The sequence below is a fragment of the Drosophila innubila genome (genome assembly GCF_004354385.1).
Source record: "Drosophila innubila isolate TH190305 chromosome 3L unlocalized genomic scaffold, UK_Dinn_1.0 0_D_3L, whole genome shotgun sequence".
NCBI lineage: Eukaryota > Metazoa > Arthropoda > Insecta > Diptera > Drosophilidae > Drosophila > Drosophila innubila.
The window spans coordinates 13233507-13240879 of NW_022995376.1; the positions used below are offsets into that span (position 1 = coordinate 13233507).

The window sequence follows — 7373 nt, forward strand, 5'->3', positions numbered from 1 at the left end:
AAATATACAACTCGAATGTGAATTGTTTTATTTGTTTGTTTGTCCGTTTGTGCGTTTGATTGTTTGTTCATTTTAATGCTGCTCTTGTTGTTGCGGTTGTTTTGCGCTGTTTAAAATCAGTTTAAATCTTGTGCAGTTGTCAGTTATGGGAAATTACTTTACAAGTGATGCATTTATAATAATTTGCATATTAAATTATTTTCAATAGCAGCCCAATGATTTTTACGTTTAACTACAACAACAAATACAACAGACACACTCACACACCACAATAAATGCAACAAAAAAAGTATATATATATATATATATATATATATAAATTACAAAAGCAAAAAAAATCCCTCAAACAAAATGTGAAAAAATAAAACCCAGCAAAGATGAAAAAAAAACAAATTTGCAAAATAAAAAGCATGAAAAAAATTATGAAAAAATACATTAATATTAAAAAGCGTTTAATTTGCCAACATTTTGAGTGCAAGAGGGCGGGTCTGCGGGGGCGGTAATGTGATATATTTGCCTGGCTTTGCATACGCTGCAAGTTTCGGATTTGAGTCTGCATTTGCATGTGCGTGTGTGTAAGTTGTGATCATTAAGCAATTTTTAAATTGGCATTCAATTGCAAATTTTTTATATTAAATTATGTGGACAAAACGACAAGTGCGAGAGCCAACCACATGAGGAATGTCCATGGCAATTTGCCAACGTTGCGTATGCTTAATGAGCTGAGCTGATAGAATGGCCACAATGAATGCCCGCTGCTCTTTTTCTCTCTCTCTCTCTTTCTCTCTCAGTCTCTATCTTTATCTGCTCTGTAATGTGCATTGAATAGAATCGGGCGATATAAAATTCAATTGTTAAATCAGAATATGGCAATCATTCAGCTACGAGTAATATATGTAAGTCAATTTATGCGGCAGCATAAATAAAAAAATAGAGGAAAACAGACTACGTAATCTGGAAAATTGCAAAATACTAAAAATAAAAAGAAAATATTAAAATGAGTAGCCTGATCAGCAAAATTCGAGTTGTTAAAGGCAGTCAACGAAGTAAAATGAATTGGCCAGAGAAAGAAAGCAGAAAAAACCAGAATGTTAAAAAGGATTTTTTAACTCATTAAATGGATATAAGAAAAGCAAAGGTACCCACTTATTTGTTAAGCAAACTGTAAGTTGTAGGCAGTTAATTAAGTTTTAATAGCCAAAAAGATGTCAAGTTACCAAAATTCTTTCAGATATTCACATGCAAAAGATCATTGAAGCTTATTTCCATAGAAGTTATCTACTACAATCCAGGATTGATTTAATTCTACTCTAAGCAAACAGCAAAACTATTGATTTCCTTACAGTTGAGTCAGTGTTTGGTATTAAAAAAGACGCAAGCTCAAATTCCTTTTGACTTTTCAGGCAAGACAGTGACATGAAGAGCATTTAAACTCATTGACTGCATCCTTTTTTGAAGCCTTTCAACTCATTTGCCTAAGTGTTATATACGATGATGAAGTTAGCTTGAAAATGGCAATAGGAATGACAATGCGATCAGAGGAATGTGAATGCGAATGTGATATCCAATTCCACTTAAACAATCGAAACTCACTCAGCCACTTGGCATAATTTGAGCCTAAAAGCGTGCTACGAATTTTTTTCGTTTTGAAAACTAACACAAAAAAGGGGATAAAAGCCAAGAGTGTTAGGGAAATTATACAATACAATAAAAATAAAACGCTGTCACATCAAATTCGAGTGGCAATTTCATCAAACTACGCCAGAGCTATTAATTTCTGACACGCACCCTAAAAAAATTCGAAGGGAAGGATGAAGGCAAATAACACCTAAAAGTATTTCAATAATTCCATCCTATACCTGATAACATCAAGGGGTGAAATGAAAAAAAGGTAATAGCTGCTGACAAGTTTCGAATTTCTATGGCCATTAACCCTTTTATGGCCGATACCTGGCCCAAAAACTTTAGCATATTTCAACAGTTTATAACGCAAATAATGCTGAATTGTGCATTTCTAATAGACGGTAAATGGCAACTGTCGAGTTGCAAAGCCAATTCCAGCACTTACTGCCATTGCCAACTGCCGACTTGCCATTCAAGTCATAAAAATCTAAATTTCAAAGCAGCAGCAGCAAACATCAGACCATGTGGGAGATGATGCTGGCAAAACACTATGAATGACAGAAATTTTCGACACAAGACATGTATGGCATTTAAGTGCAGCAGGAGCAGCAGCCACAGTATCTGCCACAGGCTCATTCTCAGCCTGAGCCTGCAAGGACGAGCTGTCCTGCGAGGACAGACAGTGTGACAGCCAAGGCATGCAAAAATCTAAGCCTTCTGCTGATGAGCCGCATATGCACAAACATATACGAGTATGTATAGTAAACGTAGAAACGTAGAATGGAGAATGTCTGGGTGTCTTGTAGCAATCACCTGAAACTTGCAACCTGTAACGATGACTTGCCGATGAGACAAGGACAGGCTTGTATGGAGAGTGAGGAGGAAGGGATAAGGAATGGGGAATAAGGCTGCTGCTCGGGGGCAGCTGCTGGTCGTAAAGTGCAATAATGCTTGAATTTATGCAACTCAAGTGTAATAAAAATATGCATAATTCTGCAATAAATGATTTTAAGTAACATACACACACACACACACAGGCAGACACAAACGCTTGCAGTTCTTACAGCCCCAGTTGCATGCCATGAGTGACAGGCGACAAACGTGTCAGTTTCATTATCAACTGTCGGACTGAGCGATTGGTTTATTGTTCATAATAATTTGGTAAATAATATTGAAAAATATATTTACTTTTTGTTCGGAGCTAACTATCTAATTGATCATTTAATAAGTTATCAGAAATTATTCTGACAATTTATCGATAGTCATCTTCATCTCTTTGTTATAATAATTTTTCTAGCTTCTGTTTATATCTAAAATTTCTGAATTAACTCAATTATTATATTTACTTGTCGGCTGCACCGATCTGGTCCTTTTCTATATGCTGCTTAAGTGTTATGCACTTACGGCAAACACATGCACTCGCATAAAGGCAAAATCTTTTGGATTACAACGTCAGGGCAAATATGCTACCTGTGCTATCTGAATGTGAAGAGGGAGAGGTGGCGTGGTGGGGAGAGGGAAGACGACAGTGTTATGGCCGCTATTGCCATAACTGTTGTAGCTTGGCAAAACTTAAGCAGTTTGCAGGTGTTGCAGCGAAATTGCAGTTTATCTAACCGGGCTGGCGATTCTTTTGCTTTCATTTGCTCTCTTTTGCTTTCTTGTTTCTTTTTTTTTTTTGGCTGAAGAACTTAATGATCTGTGGCATATGCTGCGGGTCATGAGCATGGCAGTGTTGGTGCGGTGGGTGGTTAAACTGGCAGCAGGAAATTAAGTTTTGGCTTGTTCTATTGCGTAAATGGGTTTTTAGTTCCATTTTTGGCGTGCACGGAGGTGAGTTGCATAAATCGCAAAGCGCGTGTAAAAGCCATGAAATCGAATTCGAAACTAGCTGCTGCTCCCCAAAACGAAATGATTGACGAAAAAACCAGCGGAAGCAGCTGGCCCACAAAGCAAGAAACGTAACTGAAGTCGGCACATAAATCTTCATTGAATTTTTTGGGGAGCCAAAAAGCCGTCGAGTCATGGACGAAAATCGGACGAGGTCCACAGCAAAATGTGGAGAGCTCAGTTGCACCCTTCCAAAGTCCAAGCCACGACTGTCCCGCCCACTTGCCTCATTGTTTTTGGTGTGCAACGAAACGTAAGCAGCTACGAGAACTCGCAGCTCGGAGGAACGTTGTCCGCCTCCATTGAGGCGTAGAACAAAGGGCCATTATTTACAGGTGCTGCGCTCCAAAAGTGCCAAAACAAAGCAGACGCACTCACTCACACTCTACCTAGATATTCAACACACACACACACATACACACTCACGCACTGCCGCACCCACACGCACACACGCACACACTCACAGGCGCAGACACATTGATTAATGAATTAATGAGGTAAACTTTGCACCTCAATGACAGAAAAGGCATCGCAGGTGGAGCAGCTTCGTGTAATTCCCTTCTGTTACGTTCCCGTTCCCGTTACGTTACGTTATTTCCTACCCTTCCCTTGCCAGCACTCTTGGCTCTGGCTTGGTTTCTGTCTCTGATTTTGGTTTGCTAATGTATCGGTTCAAGAGGTCAGTCAGCAGCTGACAGGCACACAAAACTTTCAGCGCATAAAAGTAGGCAATGAAAAGCTTTGCCAATCACTGCAAGCACAACACCTAAGCAAATAGAGATGGCATCGTGAGCTAACGTTTCTATGATAAAAGAATCAATGAACGAAAAACATATTTTGCAGAATAAGAAATAAATTTTGAACAAGTACACTGCAAAGAAAATGTAGGTAATTTTTATTATAATAATCTGTTAAAAATTAAGGTACTTCCGGAAAATAATTTAAATGATTTTATAAAATCTAGTAAAAGTATATAAAAGTACATTTAATTTTAGAGCAGGGAATGCAAACTTCATGTGCAGGCAGACAACGATGCCAATCACGCACCCATCCCTGCAAGAGGAGGCGTGTCGCAGGAACTCAAAGCTGGATGCTGTTGCTGACACGTGATAAAACGCTGCCAACGATGCTGTTGGTGTTGAGGTTGTTGCTGTTGCTGCTGTTGCTGCTGTTGCTGTTGCTGTGGCTGTTGCCAAACTGTATGGGGATGGGGAGAGGGAGAGGGATGGGGATGCAGATGAAAGGTAGGTAGCAAGGGGTGTGAGTTGAGCAAAAGGTTCACAGGGCACAGGCATTAACATTTACATGACACTTGGCTCACAAGTGTGGTATAAGAAGTAAGAGAAACAACAACTTTGGCGGCACATACACCCACACACACACACACACACACTCACACATCCACATACTCACATATGCTTCCAAAAAACTTGAATGATTCTTTTGTGATTGGCGCCCAGGTGGTCGGTCGGTGCGTTCGGTCCAGGCATGTTGCGAAACGCCTCAAGGCAAACGGAAACTCTGTAACTGACGCCCCGATCCATCCACACACACACACACCCAAGTTGGGTACGGTATTGCCATTAACGTTTCTATTGTGAGCTCTTGGCCTTAGCGAAATAAATAAAATTCGACAGCTGGGGCTGCCGAGAGAGTGACCCAAAAGAGCTAGACAGCCCACCCACACGGCAGACAGTTTGTGGTTTTCAAATTTCACACAGACAAGCAGACGGGTGACAGCAACAACAACAACAACAACAACACCAACACCTATTCCTATTCCTATTCCTATTGCCTGCAGTGGTGCTACTGCTCAGCGTATTTATCTATTCATGCTCACAAAAAGCAATTCGGGCAGAGGCAAGCTTCGAGCTCGTGTCTGAGGAGGAGGGCAAACTTCAATGCAGCTAACGATGTAGGGACAACAACGAAGCAGCCGGCAGAGCAGCCAACGGTTGCCAATGGACTCTCGCTGGGAAGTTGATTCCGTGATTTTCGGCAAAGTTTTCTATGGCGCTGTTTTTTGGGGTCGTGCCGAGGTTGTTACGGCTGCATTTTGAGCTTTTATTATGGTTCCTTCTATTTTTTTTTTTTTTTTTGGTATATTTTGGTGGGTTAGAGCTGCCCCCGCTTCGTGTTGGTTCAAAGTTGAAGTTGCAGCAAAGTTGCAAATAAAAGCGAATAATAAAAATAAAAATAAAAAATAAATAAAAAAAAAACTGCCGAGTTTTCAGTGTTTTACACAAAAGCGTCGACATAGACATGAATGAGCTTTGGGCTATGGGTACGAGTTACTGACTACTGGACGAATGGTTAGATGCTTCGCTGGCTACAAACAAATAGACAGATAGTTAGAGTGAGTCCAGAGTTCGAGACTGCAACATGCATTAGATTGGCAGTTGGGGATTTACTTGTAAAATGCAAATGCAATGAATGTACAATTTAGAAATTTTTACACTAAAAATTCTAGACTCTGACGGACAGAGGGCGACGGGTTACGGGTTACGGGTTACGTGTTACGGGTTACAGAACTCCAAGATAGGGGAACAACTGTTTTTGAAGCTATGTGCATTGAGCTGCACTTCAAATTGGTTGCTTGTCCAAAGGATACTAGGGAGGGAGAATGGGATTCTCTGAGAGCTACCAACGGAAAGGGGAGCAGCAACATTCGCTTTTGGTTCATTTGAAATGCAAGTCGTTGCTTTGTCTGAACGACTCGTAATCTATGCTAATGAAATTGTTTTTGGTTTTTAAATCAAATTCGAACAAATAGCAACAACAACGTCTTGTTAAACTGTTGGCATGCCAGAAAAGTGCTCTGTAAAATTTGGGAACTAGGATATTCTAAGTACATTATTGTATTATTATTACTCGCCAATCACTCAATTTTCTAAGATGAGAAAATTAATTAAAGTCTTAGCGCAACAAGATCGGCTAAATAAAACGGTTGTAATTGGTGATTTAATAAAAACAATGCAAGCTTCTTAATATATTTAACGAATATTTCCGTTTGTATTACCATTGTTATAAGAGTTTGTTTGTATTTTGTTCGTTACATTCAGGAGTGATAAAGAATTGGTCCGTCTGCACTGATAGCCCCAATGCCTACACGGAAGTCGCCAGCTCTTTGATCGCTCAGATTTTAGGATGATTATCTGCAATTATTAAATATTATATTAAATATATTATTATTCGGGGTCTGAAATAGTTGCGCAGTATTATCAATAAAAATGACTCTGTTTGGGATCGGGCTTGCGGAGCAAATAATTTCATAAGTTTGGCCCATGATTTGATTCAAGTTCGGTTAGGTAATATTTAAATTATGTGTTGATTTTAAAGATTAATAGCCATGATGAAAAAGTCAAATTTAGAAAATGAATGTGTATTAATTATTGATTTGGATTGCACTGTTATTAATAAATTTAATTACCGAATTGAGATGGAAAATTTGAACCAAGACTGACATGGGAAGTGGCACCGAGTGGACACTGATAACTGCGGCTTATCAGCAAAAGCAGACACACCAAAATTATCAGATACGAACTATTCATCGTTGGGCTGAAGCTTTGCGACTGTCGGACGATTCAAGAAAATGTTGAATATATATTCAAAGCGTATAAGATTTGGATCGCATTTGACGCCAATTTGACTCTCTACAGCAACCAGGTCATCGGGGAGCCAACTATAAGATACCCTTTACACATTTTATTTTCTATTATTAGCCAGCTTTTTGGGTTTACAACTTCTGAATATTTTATCACGACATGTTGATAAGCTCGAAAGTTAATTTAGAAACAACTCTGGACAGCGCTTTTTTTACTTTTTGCAGCATAAAGGTTAGAGATACAACATTATTCACG

At 39.3% G+C, this 7373-nt stretch overlaps 1 long non-coding RNA gene across 1 annotated transcript; it reads right to left on the reverse strand.

The window, feature by feature from the left end:
• Positions 1-6470: 6470 nt before the first annotated feature.
• LOC117788455 lies at positions 6471-7065 on the reverse strand. The gene is made up of 2 exons (XR_004617771.1): positions 6944-7065; positions 6471-6668 (listed from the first exon to the last, which is right to left on the reverse strand). It is a non-coding gene; the product is annotated as an uncharacterized LOC117788455 (long non-coding RNA).
• Between the last annotated feature and the right edge of the window lie 308 nt (positions 7066-7373).